The 14,125-nt window shown below is 39.1% G+C and overlaps 1 protein-coding gene across 3 annotated transcripts in view; it reads left to right on the top strand.

The window, feature by feature from the left end:
• MED1 (mediator complex subunit 1) overlaps positions 1–14,125 on the top strand; it is a 282,755-nt gene that overhangs the window by 125,424 nt on the left and 143,206 nt on the right. The window contains exon 1 of one of the 3 annotated variants that reach the window (XM_053697977.1): positions 12,597–12,643. The exons of the other annotated variants lie outside the window; for them this stretch is intronic. The gene's annotated coding sequence lies outside the window, so the exon portion shown is untranslated. Of the gene's footprint in view, positions 1–12,596; positions 12,644–14,125 lie in introns of those variants that run through there. 3 annotated transcript variants of the gene reach the window in all.

The raw sequence follows: 14,125 nt of genomic DNA, 5'->3' as shown, positions 1-14,125 counted from the left end.
CAAGCCTTATAGAAACCTAAAGCCAGCTCCTAAGTACCCATAAAGGTGCGGCCCTCATTCCAGCTCAGCTGGTATGGGGCAGATTACGTTTTCTTCAAAGAAATTTGGATCAATTCCGTTCACAATCTCTGGTTTCAGAACATTGTTTCAGAAAGGTACAGAATTGGCTTCAAGTTAAGGCCTCCTGCAAAGAGATTTTTTTCTTTCCCGTGTCCCAGTAAACCCAGCAAAGGCTCAGCATTTCTAAAATGTTTTTCATATCTAGAGTTGGCTGGAGTAATTATGCCAGTTCCAGTTCTGGAACAGGGGCTGGGGTTTTATTCTATCTCTTCATTGTACCAAAGAAGGTCAATTCCTTCAGACCAGTTCCGGATCTATCAATATTGAATCGTTATGTAAGGATACCAACATTCAAGATGGTAACTGTAGGACTATCCTGCCTTTTGTTTAGCAAGGGCATTATATGTCTACAATAGATTTACAGGATGCATATCTGCATATTCCGATTCATCCAGATCACTTTTAGTTTCTGAGATTCTCTTTTTAGACAAGCATTACCAGTTTTGTGGCTCTACCGTTTGGCCTAGCATCAGCTCCAAGAATTTTTTCAAAGGTTCTCGGTGCCCTTCTGTCTGTAATCAGAGAACAGGGTTTTGGTATTTCCTTATTTGGACGATATCTTGGTACTTGCTCAGTCTTCACATTTTCGCAGAATCTCATACAAATCGACTTGTGTTGTTTCTTCAAGATCATGGTTGGAGGATCAATTTACCAAAAAGTTCATTGATTCCTCAGACAAGGGTAACCTTTTTAGGTTTCCAGATAGATTCAGTGTCTATGACTCTGTCCTTGTCAGACAAGAGAAGTTTAACATTGATATCAGCTTGTCAAAACCTTCAGTCACAATCATTCCCTTTGGTAGCCTTATGCATGGAAATTTTAGGTCTTAGGACTGCCGCATCGGATGCGATCTCCTTTGCTCGTTTTCACATGCGACCTCTTCAGCTCTGTATGGTGAACCAATGGTGCAGGGATTACACAAAGATATCTCAATTAATATCTTTAAACCGATTATACGACACTCTCTGACGTGGTGGACAGATCACCATCGTTTAGTTCAGGGGGCTTCTTTGTTCTTCCGACCTGGACTATAATCTCAACAGACGCAAGTCTTTCAGGTTGGGGAGCTGTGTGGGGGTCTCTGACGGCACAAGGGGTTTGGGAATCTCAGGAGGGGAGATTACCGATCAATATTTTGGAACTCCGTGCAATTTTCAGAGCTCTTCAGTCTTGGCCTCTTCTGAAGAGAGAGTTGTTCATTTGTTTTCAGATAGACAATGTCACAACTGTGGCATACATCAATCATCAAGGAGGGACTCACAGTCCTCTGGCTATGAAAGAAGTATCTCGAATTTTGGTTTGGCCAGAATCCAGCTCCTGTCTAATCTCTGTGGTTCATATCCCAGGTATAGACAATTGGGAAGCGGATTATCTCAGTCGCCAAACGTTGCATCCGGGCGAATGGTCTCTTCACCCAGAGGTATTTCTTCAGATTGTTCAAATGTGGGAACTCCCAGAAATAGATCTGATGGCTTCTCATCTAAACAAGAAACTTCCCTGGTATCTGTCCAGATCCCGGGATCCTCGGGCGGAGGCAGTGGATGCATTATCACTTCCTTGGAAGTATCATCCTGCCTATATCTTTCCGCCTCTAGTTCTTCTTCCAAGAGTATTCTCCAAGATTCTAAAGGAATGCTCGTTTGTCCTGCTGGTAGCTCCAGCATGGCCTCACAGGTTTTGGTATGCGGATCTTGTCCGGATGGCCTCTTGCCAGCTGTGGACTCTTCCGTTAAGACCAGACTTTCTGTCGCAAGGTCCTTTCTTCCATCAGGATCTCAAATCCTTAAATTTTAAGGTATGGAGTTTGAACGCTTGATTCTTGGTCAAAGAGGTTTCTCTGACTCTGTGATTGATACTATGTGACAGGCTCGTAAATCTGTATCTAGAGAGATATATTATAGAGTCTGGAAGACTTATATTTCTTAGTGTCTTTCTCATCATTTTTCTTGGCATTCTTTTTGAATACCGAGAATTTTACAGTTTCTTCAGGATGGTTTAGATAAAGGTTTGTCCGCAAGTTCCTTGTATGGACAAATCTCTGCTCTTTCTGTTCTTTTTCACAGAAAGATTGCTAATCTTCCTGATATTCATTGTTTTGTACAAACTTTGGTTCGTATAAAACCTGTCATTAAGTCAATTTCTCCTCCTTCGAGTTTGAATTTGGTTCTGGGGGCTCTTCAAGCTCCTCCTTTTGAACCCATGTATTCTTTGGTCATTAAATTACTTTCTTGGAAAGTTTTGTTTCTTTTGGCCATCTCTTCTGCCAGAAGAGTCTCTGAATTATCTGCTCTTTCTTGTGAGTCTCCTTTTCTGATTTTTCATCAGGATAAGGCGGTGCTGCAAACTTCTTTTGAATTTTTTACCTAAGGTTGTGAATTCTAACAACATTAGTAGAGAAATTGTGGTTCCTTCATTATGTCCTAATCCTATGAATTCTAAGGAGAAATCATTGCATTCTTTGGATGCTGTTAGAGCTTTGTATTATTATGTTGAAGCTACTAAGTCTTTCCGAAAGACTTCTAGTCTATTTGTCATCTTTTCCGGTTCTAGAAAAGGCCAGAAAGCTTCTGCCATTTCTTTGGCATCTTGGTTGAAATCTTTATTTCATCATGCCTATGTCAAGTCGGGTAAAACTCCGCCTCGAAGGATTACAGCTCATTCTACTAGGTCAGTTTCTACTTCCTGGGCGTTTAGGAATGAAGCTTCGGTTGATCAGATTCGCAAAGCAGCAACTTGGTCCTCTTTGCATACTTTTACTAAATTCTACCATTTTTGATGTGTTTTCTTCTTCTGAAGCAGTTTTTGGTAGAAAAGTACTTCAGGCAGTGGTTTCAGTTTGAATCTTCTGCTTATGTTTTCATTAAACTTTATTTTGGGTGTGGATTATTTTCAGCAGGAATTGGCTGTCTTTATTTTATCCCTCCCTCTCTAGTGACTCTTGCGTGGAAAGATCCACATCTTGGGTAGTCATTATCCCATACGTCACTAGCTCATGGACTCTTGCTAATTACATGAAAGAAAACATAATTTATGTAAGAACTTACCTGATAAATTCATTTCTTTCATATTAGCAAGAGTCCATGAGGCCCACCCTTTTTTGTGGTGGTTATGAGTTTTTTTGTATAAAGCACAATTATTCCAATTCCTTATTTTTTATGCTTTCGCACTTTTTTCTTATCACCGCACTTCTTGGCTATTCGTTAAACTGATTTGTGGGTGTGGTGAGGGGTGTATTTATAGGCATTTTAAGGTTTGGGAAACTTTGCCCCTCCTGGTAGGAATGTATATCCCATGCGTCACTAGCTCATGGACTCTTGCTAATATGAAAGAAATGAATTTATCAGGTAAGTTCTTACATAAATTATGTTTTTAAAATTTCGAATACATTCTCAATTCTTCCTGTTAGTTTATAACCATTCCTTATTTTGGGCATTTAAATGTATTTTTAAAAAGTTTTAGAAATATCATATATAAAATTTGTTATTTATTCCTACAAATAACGATTTTCAAAAAACGATTTTCAAAAAATGATTTTCAAAAAAATGATTTTCAAAAAACGATCTTCAAAAAACAAAGTGAATTTCAAAAGATCTTATAAAGGGTTTAAAGGATGAGTGGGCGTTTGTTATAGATGGCTTTTTCATCAAAAATAAGGGTAATTTTGAATATTCATGATTTGTGTATAACTGTTTAATGACATCAGAATTCTTTCATTTGCCACCTATTTGACAGTGGTGTTTTTGTTACTTTAGAAGTGTTTATGTTTTTAAAAAACAGTTTAGGTTAAAGTCTAAATTTAACCCTTTTGGTTTTAGGGTTTGTAGTTCAAAGATCCATTTGGCCTCTTTCTGTAGGAGAGCATAGGATAAGTTACCCCCTCTCTTTTTTTCGTTTAGTTATTGCTGTAAAATTAAAGTATTTTAAATTATTATTACAACACATCCTAAAGTGTTTTGCGACCGGGACGTCCTTATTACGTTCCTTTTCTGAGTTTTCTATGGAGTTTATATGTTCTCTAATTCTTTCTCTTACTGTTCTCTCTGTCTCTCCTACATACTGTTTTTCACATTTTTTACAAGTAATTAAATAAATAACATTAGTGTCCATACATCTGATTGTCTCTTTAATTTTATATTCTTTCATAGTTATATTTGATTTAAAGCTTTTTGTTTTATTGGCATGTTTACATGCTTTGCAAGATATACATGGGTAAAAACCTTGTAATTTTTCACCAAGAATTCCCCTTGTGGTATTATTATTTTTATGTTTAAAAGTTGGTGCTAGTTTGCTTTTTAGGTTTTTTGTTTTTTTATAAACGAATTTTGGTTTGTTTGGAAATTTTCTCCTGGATGGGGGATCAGCTGTAGAGCCGTCATCTCACTGCCTAAACGAGGTACTCCCCCAAGAGTGAACCAATCACCGCCTCATCCGGAGAAGGCGCGAAGTCTGGGGAACACAGCGGTCAAGACGCTGGGATACACGGAAGGCTCCAGGATCAGCTGAGCATAGTTTTCACACGGAGGCATTGGTGTCGATACCTGTAGTATAGAGTGCACTTGTGGGATCATTACTATCTGAAATACTGTTCTTAATTGAACCAGCAAACATCGGACACTATTATAATCATTGAACCTTTGAGGTCAGGATCGTTTTTCACAAGAGGCATAAATTGTAATAACATTGTTGCTACTTCTGTTGTATTAGTGTCAGAGATGTACTAGAGATAGGAACTACATTTTAAAATGCGGATACTAATTATCAGATTATATTCTGTCTAATGTTCTTCTGTTGTTCATTTGTGTCAGGATTGTGTGCAGGACTCTCTTTTCCTTAGTGTTATCTAACCACTGTACCTTTAAGACAACTTTACATTCACTTCCTGTTCCCTATAAAAGACCATCAGCCCTTTAGTTCATTGCTTGGTATTGAAGCTGTTACACATTTCTAAGCTTACTCTGCAATCCATCCAAGTCTGTGTACGAATCTTGCTTACTTGCTTTGAGTTGCTACAGTTAACATCATTCCGGCCGGATCTATTGGATTCATTCGCGGTGACGTCACACGCCAACTACACGGACCGACCGGTACACATCAGCTCTCTATATCACGGAACACCGCAAACCGGACTGCAAGAACCTCTGTATCTAATATTATAGACAACCACTTCTCTACAGGTATCTTCACTCACTGTGATAATTATAACCAGACTTTAAGTGACTTTAAAACGGATACTCTCATTTAAATTATCAACCTGAATGTTTGGTTCCTAAAATTGATTCAGTTTACCTATCCAGTTATATCTATTGGATATTATCCATGTGATTCCTCATTACTCTTTCAGGCATTATTATCCTCATTAGCATCTTATGATTTTTTCCTCTTTTCCATATTTGCAATTATTTTATTTTTTCTGCTACACTCCGGTTTCTGAGTTAACGACCTTGCTGCAAATTCAGTGTTTATTCACATGTGGCAGAATCAGGGTTTGTTAATTCAAACTAACCATATATCAAATTGCTTAGTAGTTATTGTGGGACACACTTCGCTTACAAGTAGCACTTGTGTTTATCAGTTACTTCTAAGCTACAAAACTCAATTTTAATCTCAGCAGCTGTGGTTTTACTAAAATACTCTCTTTGCTCTTTAGAAAATTTGTCTGCCTGACAGAATACCAAGCCTTACAAAATATGGACCCAGCTGAGATGACTACACAAATTCAAACTTTAAATCAAAAAGTAGAATTACTAGCTGATGGCCTTAATACCTTGAAGGCCGAGAATGTTGCTCTTAAAGCCTATATTAAAGATTATCTTGAAACTAAAATACATTCACCTGAGCCACAGGTTAGCCTGCCAGAAAAATTCTATGGAGACAGGGCACACTATAGAGATTTTAAGAATGCATGTCTCCTGCTCTTTACATTAAAACCTCAGTCTTATCCTAACGATAGGACTAGAGTTTTAACTATCATTTCTTTCCTTAGAGGGGAACCACGTAGCTGGGCTAATAGTTTTTTTGAGACTAATGAAGCTATACTCAACTCATTGGATCAGTTCCTCCTAGCTATGGGTCAACTCTATGAAGACCCCTTCAAACAACAAACTGCAGAGACCGCACTCAGGGCTTTGAAACAAAAGAAAAGGGTAGTCGAAGACTACATTACAGATTTCAAGAGGTGGGCGAAAGATTCCGAGTGGAACAATTTATCTTTGAGGAATCAGTTCCGTCTGGGTCTTTCAGACGCCGTTAAGGATGAGTTGTCCCGCACGGAGATTCCTCCCACTTTAGAGGAGTTAATTAAACTTAGTATTACTATTGATAGAAGGTTAAGGGAAAGACAACATGAAAGAGCATACCCTGAAACTTATACTAAGAAAAGTACTAGTTGTAATCCAACAACTTCCTCTAACAAATCAAACATTGAACCCATGGAGATTGGATTCATCAAAGGCCCTCTAAGCCCCCAAGAAAAAATCAGACGAAGAGAGAATAACCTGTGTCTCTATTGTGCCTCAAATGAACATTCTGTTAAAGATTGTCCAGTCCTGCTGAAAATTAAGGGTGAGTCAAATAACTCTACTCTGTGTTGCAGCATTTATGATAAAAAAACATTCTACTGTAAACTCTCAATTTCTTTTCAGTGGGATCATCATCGCCTCAACGTACCCGCAATAATTGATTCGGGAGCTACAGCTTCCTACATAGATAAGGACTTTACACTTGTCAATAAAATTCCACTTGTGCACAAAAAATGTCCTGTATTATTAAGGGGTATAGATGGGAGGCCCATATCTTCAGGTTTAGTAGAATATCAAACAATCCCACTGTTAATGGTAACCCCTGAACATCATAGGGAGTACTTATCATTCGATGTCATAGCCTCACCTCTATCTCCAGTCATTTTAGGCTTAAATTGGTTATCTCTACATAATCCACAGATTAATTGGTCAAACAAGGCTCTCACTTTTGAGTCCAACTATTGCAATACTACATGTTTTCCAATGAACATCATGCTCGCTTCTGCTATACAGTCTGATATACAACTACCTGAACAGTATAGAGATTTTGCTGATGTATTCAGCAAAAGTGAATCAGAGAATCTACCTCCCCACAGGAAATACGACTGCCCTATTGAGTTAGTACCAGGAGCTGAAATACCTTATGGGCATATATTCCCATTATCCAATCCCGAACTTACTCATTTAAAAGTTTATCTTGAGGAAAACTTAAGAAAAGGATTTATTCGCCCCTCCACCTCACCAGCAGGAGCTGGCATATTTTTTGTTAAAAACAAAGACGGTTCTCTACGTCCTATAGTAGACTACAGACAGCTAAATAAAGTAACTGTAAAAAATCGATACCCCTTACCTCTAATCCCCGAACTAATTGAAAGATTAGAAGGGGCTAAATATTTCACCAAATTAGATCTGAGGGGAGCTTATAACCTAATTCGTATAAGAAGTGGAGATGAGTGGCTCACGGCTTTTCGTACACGCTACGGCTTGTACGAATATACCGTGATGCCATTCGGGCTATGTAATGCCCCTGCCACGTTTCAGCATTTAATCAATGATCTTTTCAGAGACTTTCTAGATGTTTTCCTTGTCATTTATCTGGATGACATCTTGATCTATTCAAAAACTTTGCCTGAACACATTCTACACGTGAGACAGGTACTATCTAGATTGAGAAGTAACTCCCTTTATGCTAAACCTGAGAAATGCATCTTTAATACACAAAGCATAAACTTCTTAGGTTATGTAATAACATCCACTGGAATCCACATGGAGGAATCTAAAATTCAGGCCATTCTTGATTGGCCTCCTCCCAAAAACAAAAAAGATGTGCAAAGGTTCCTCGGGTTTGCTAATTTTTACCGTAAATTTATAAAGAACTACTCAAACATATCAAAACCTTTAACTTCATTAACAAAAAATAACACACCCTTTATATGGAATGATGACAAACAAAAGGTCTTTGATATGCTTAAACATCGGTTTACAACTGCACCGATTTTGAGGTTTCCTAATCCTGACTTGCCTTATGTATTAGAGGTGGATGCTTCGGACGTAGCCGTAGGAGCAGTTCTCTCCCAAAGAACAGGCATCAATCAACCTCTACACCCTGTAGCTTTCTTTTCTCGCAGTCTATCCAGTTCGGAACAAAACTACCCTATTGGAGATAAGGAGCTTCTTGCCATTAAAATGTCGTTGGAACATTGGCGCCACTTACTGGAAGGCACCTCAATTCCCACCGTCATATACACGGATCATAGGAACCTACAATACCTGAAAACCACCAGAACACTCTCAGCAAGACAGGTACGCTGGAACCTTTTCTTCTCTAGGTTTAACTACCAGATCGTTTACCGACCAGCAAACAAAAACCATAAGGCTGATGCTCTATCAAGATTACCAATGCACATCCGATCTGAGACTCCCAGAAACACTGTTATTCCTCTCGAGAACTTTGTATCTTTCACTATTGATACTAATTCTCATCTCTCCCGTGAACAAACAATGGATACATCAAAACCAATCTCCCAGCTACAGAAAAAACCTGACGGCTTCTTCTACTTTCAGGACAAATTGTACATTCCCCCTACTCTCAGACAGATTGTACTTCAATCCTCACATGATTCTTTATTCGCAGGACACCCAGGTGTCAAGAAGACACTGGAACTTGTCACGCGTTCTTATTGGTGGCCAAGAATCAGTCAGGATGTTAAAGACTATGTTCTCACCTGTGCAGATTGTACTATTTCCAAAAAGGATAAACATCCACCTTATGGACTTTTGACTCCGCTACCTACTCCCAGTAGACCTTGGCTTGAGATAGCTCTAGATTTTATCGTAGATCTTCCAAATTCAAAAAACAATACAACCATTCTTGTTGTAGTTGATCTTTTTAGCAAGATGTCACATTTCATTCCTTACCATAAACTCCCTTCTGCCTCTGAAACTATTCAACTACTCATTTCTCACGTCTTTAAACATCATGGTCTCCCAAACACCATGCTTACTGACAGAGGTTCCCAATTCACTAGTAAACTCTGGAGTGAATTCTGCAAGGCCTTCTCCATCGACAAACGCCTCAGCACTGCTTATCATCCTCAGACTAACGGCCAGACAGAAAGGTCAAACCAATGGCTTGAGCAATTCCTTAGAACTTATTGTTCTTCACAACCACTTCATTGGTCAGATCATCTTCCTTACGCAGAGTTCTGCTTTAATAACACTATTCACTCTAGCACCAAACAAACTCCATTCTACGTGAACTACGGTTTTCATCCCAGATTTCAGATACTTCCAGACAACCGAAGTAATTCTCCTAACATCTCTGATCTCTCAAATCTTATTGCCTCCAATTTCGCAACTGTTAAAGCAGCAATAGAAGATGCAAAAAGATCTCAGAAATATTACTATGATAAGAAAAGATTGCCTTCTCCACCTTACTCAATTGGTGACTTAGTCTGGTTGTCAACTAGAAACCTAAAATTGAACACTCCCTGTCGAAAATTTACTCCACTATTCATCGGACCTTACCCTGTGATACACATCATCAATACTAATGCTGTTCGTCTTAAATTACCTGAGTCTATGAAAGTACATCCTACCTTCCATGTCTCTCTGTTGAAACCCTATAGAGCCCTCAGGAACTCTTCCTCCGCTGATTTCATCCCAGATGTAGTAGTGGACCCTAACATGGAGTATGAAGTACATTCCATCCTTGACTCAAGACTTCATCGTGGTAATCTCCAATATCTGATTCGTTGGAAGGGTTATACACCAGATGATGATTCTTGGGAGCCTGCAGGTAACATCTCCGCTCCTAGATTGATTAACCTGTTCCATCGAAGGAACCCTGACCGTCCCAGTCCTTGAGCCCCGGAGTTGCTCTTTGAAGGGGGGATTCTGTCAGGATTGTGTGCAGGACTCTCTTTTCCTTAGTGTTATCTAACCACTGTACCTTTAAGACAACTTTACATTCACTTCCTGTTCCCTATAAAAGACCATCAGCCCTTTAGTTCATTGCTTGGTATTGAAGCTGTTACACATTTCTAAGCTTACTCTGCAATCCATCCAAGTCTGTGTACGAATCTTGCTTACTTGCTTTGAGTTGCTACAGTTAACATCATTCCGGCCGGATCTATTGGATTCATTCGCGGTGACGTCACACGCCAACTACACGGACCGACCGGTACACATCAGCTCTCTATATCACGGAACACCGCAAACCGGACTGCAAGAACCTCTGTATCTAATATTATAGACAACCACTTCTCTACAGGTATCTTCACTCACTGTGATAATTATAACCAGACTTTAAGTGACTTTAAAACGGATACTCTCATTTAAATTATCAACCTGAATGTTTGGTTCCTAAAATTGATTCAGTTTACCTATCCAGTTATATCTATTGGATATTATCCATGTGATTCCTCATTACTCTTTCAGGCATTATTATCCTCATTAGCATCTTATGATTTTTTCCTCTTTTCCATATTTGCAATTATTTTATTTTTTCTGCTACACTCCGGTTTCTGAGTTAACGACCTTGCTGCAAATTCAGTGTTTATTCACATGTGGCAGAATCAGGGTTTGTTAATTCAAACTAACCATATATCAAATTGCTTAGTAGTTATTGTGGGACACACTTCGCTTACAAGTAGCACTTGTGTTTATCAGTTACTTCTAAGCTACAAAACTCAATTTTAATCTCAGCAGCTGTGGTTTTACTAAAATACTCTCTTTGCTCTTTAGAAAATTTGTCTGCCTGACAATTTGTTGCTGATGTTCTTCTGTTGTTCATTTGTTGCTTATAGTTACTTTTTATAATATTGAATAACCATTGATTGGCCAATCAAGAATATTTTGGGCTTTAGAACTATTGTTGAATATACACTAATTTAGATCAGAAATTCATTATTTTTACTATTTTTACTATTACAACTACTTTACGATTTTCAGATCCTGTCACTCTTCAACCTATTGCTAATGGTGAGCATCCTTGGACACATCTTTCCATGGACTTCATTGACGAGCTTCCTGTTTCCAATGGCAATACTGTTATCCTTATGGTGGTTGATCGTTTTTCTTAAATGTCACATTGCATTCCCTTAAAGAAGCTGCCTACCGCTCAGGAGCTTACTTCTGTTTTTGCCCGGGAGGTCTTCCGTTTACATGGGTTACCCAAGGAGATAGTGTCGGACCGGGGTAGCCAGTTTGTCTCCAGAGTTTGGCGTTCCTTTTGTGCTCAAATGGTGATCCAGCTTTCTTTCTCCTCGGCATATCACCCTTAATCCAATGGGGCTGCGGAACGGTCTAATCAAGCTCTGGAACAGTTCCTCCATTGCTATTTCTCAGATCCCCACAATAATTGGTCTGAACTGTTTCCTTGGGCAGAGTTTGCTCGTAATAGTGCTATTAATGCTTCCTCCAAGTTAAACTAAATTCTACAGTTTTGATGTATTTGCTTCTTCGGAAGCAGTTTTTGGTAGAAAAGTTCTTCAGGCAGCTGTTTTAGTTTTATTCCTCTGCTTATGTTTTAAGTTTTTTTCTTTCATTTATGAGAAAAAGTTATTTTTTTGGTTGTGGATTTAATTTTCTCAGCGGAAAATGGCTGTTATTATTTTATCCCTCCCTCTCTAGTGACTCTTGCATGGAGTTCTACATCTTGGGTATTTCTATCCCATACGTCATGTAATGCCTGATGAAGAAGGAGCAAAGATCATACTGCAGACTTGAGAAAATATGTATTTGTATCACTTTCTTAAACAGGCTATTAAATAGCATAGACTGTATGCCTGAAAGTGAAAGGAAATTAATATTTGTAAATAAAGTAATGGATAATTTGAATAGCTGTCTCTGTTATCAAATTTGGTAAATAACAGGAAGCAGAACAAAACTTAGGCTTCAGATGTACTGTATTGTTCAGTACATAAAGTAAAGGAAGTCCCAAATGTGAGAGATAAGTACTGGATGCATAAGAAACTTTAGTATATTTGTAATGTGTAGGTAACTCTGTATAAATCCTGATAATAGCTCAGAATAACACACTTGGTACACACTAAGTAAATCAAAAGAACCGTGCTTAAAATAACTGGAACTCAGCTTAGCAGTAATAGTAAAGTGTCCGTTTATGTATTCGTGCACAGAGGATATCACAGAGCAGTAGTTGGTACTTGTTTGTGCTGACCGCGATATTGCCGTGCAGTTTTGGAGATGGTAGGAGGAGTCAATATGCTGAGTGACAGCGGCACAAGCAGAGAGCTCTGACTAAAGTATCAGACGCTGAGAAACAAACAAATCTTGTGCTTGCAGGTAAGGAGTGAGAGAACAGCCCCAACTTACAATAGATCGTTGAAATCAGTTCAGCAATGTGTCAAGTTAGAATGTTACGCCAATCCTGTTTGTTCAGTTACAGTGAGACTGCCGTTTAGTGAGAGAGGCTTGGATGTGTGTAGCACAGATTGATATAAAGTAACAAGCAGCAGATAATTTGTAGCTGGTTTCTTAGAGAGGTAACGTTGTAGAAACTTGCAGTAGGAAATACTGGTTCTATTTTAAATGAACAATTTGTAATCCAGAAGAGAGAGCTTGGTATTTAGGCGAGTAGCTGCATTGAGCAGGAGAGCTGTAAACTGCTACAAGGAAAATAACTAAGCACCTGTTTGCACACAGGTGAACACCTAAATAGGCTAAGTCAGGTGACTTGTGAAAACATGGAACAAGTGAAAAATGCGAAGTGGATTCCTTACACGTCACTAGCTCATGGACTCTTGCAAATTACATGAAAGAAAACATAATTTATGTAAGAACTTACCTGATAATTTCATTTCTTTCATATTGGCAAGAGTCCATGAGACCCACCCTTGAGACCCACTCTTTTTTTTTTACTCCTTTCTTTTTCACCCCACTAATTGGATATTTGTTAAACTGAATTGTGGTTGTGGTGAGGGGTGTATTTATAGGCATTTTGAGGTTTGGGAAACTTTACCCCTCCTGGTAGGATTGTATATCCCATACGTCACTAGCTCATGGACTCTTGCCAATATTAAAGAAATGAATTTATCAGGTAAGTTCTTACATAAATTATGTTTTTATTGTGTCTGCGTAAAAAAAGAAAAAAAAGAAAAAGAGTTACAAGAAAAGTATGGAAAGAGAGAATGAAGAGAAAAGATGGGGATATCTGGAGGATGGGGAGTGATTGGAGGCTTTATTTTGGGATTAGATGGGAATTGGAAGAGGGGAGGGAGGGAAAGGTATGTAAGGGGAAGTGCTACATTGATCTTTTACCTGTAAAAAGAAAATACAAACAACCCCCCAACAGTTAAACCCACAACCCACACAACCAACCCCCAAATAAAATACTAACTAAAAAAAACCTAAGCTCCCCATTGCCCTGAAAAGGGCAGTTAGCTCTATTGCAGGCCCAAACCCTAACCTAACCTAGTCCTCAATGAAGCCGGGCGAAGTCTTCATCCAAGCCGGGCGAAGTGGTCCTCCAGACTGGCAGAAGTCTTCATCCAGACGGCATCTTCTATCTTCATCCATCCGACGCGGAGCGGGTCCATCTTCAAGACATCCGACGCGGAGCATCCTCTTCATCCGGAGTCTTCTTACTGAATGAAGGTACCTTTAAGTGACGTCATCCAAGATAGCATCCCTTAGATACCGATCGGCTGATAGAATTCTGTGAGGTTAGCCAATAGGATTGAACTTCTATCAGCCAATCGGAATCTAAGGGACGCCATCTTGGATGACGTCACTTATAGGTACCTTCATTCAGTAAGAAGACTCCGGATGAAGAGGATGCTCTACGTCGTATGTCTTGAAGATGGAGCCGCTCCGCGTCGGATGGATGAAGATAGAAGATTCCGTCTAGATGAAGACTTCTGCCCGTCTGGAGGATCACTTCACCTGGCTTGGATGAAGACTTCTCCCGGCTTCGTTGAGGACTTCGGCCCGGTTGGATGAAGACTTCTGCCTCTTCCTTGAGGATG

Source organism: Bombina bombina, chromosome 1 (assembly GCF_027579735.1).
Source record: "Bombina bombina isolate aBomBom1 chromosome 1, aBomBom1.pri, whole genome shotgun sequence".
Classification (NCBI taxonomy): Eukaryota; Metazoa; Chordata; class Amphibia; order Anura; family Bombinatoridae; genus Bombina; species Bombina bombina.
This window is presented reverse-complemented; position numbering and strand designations above follow the sequence as displayed.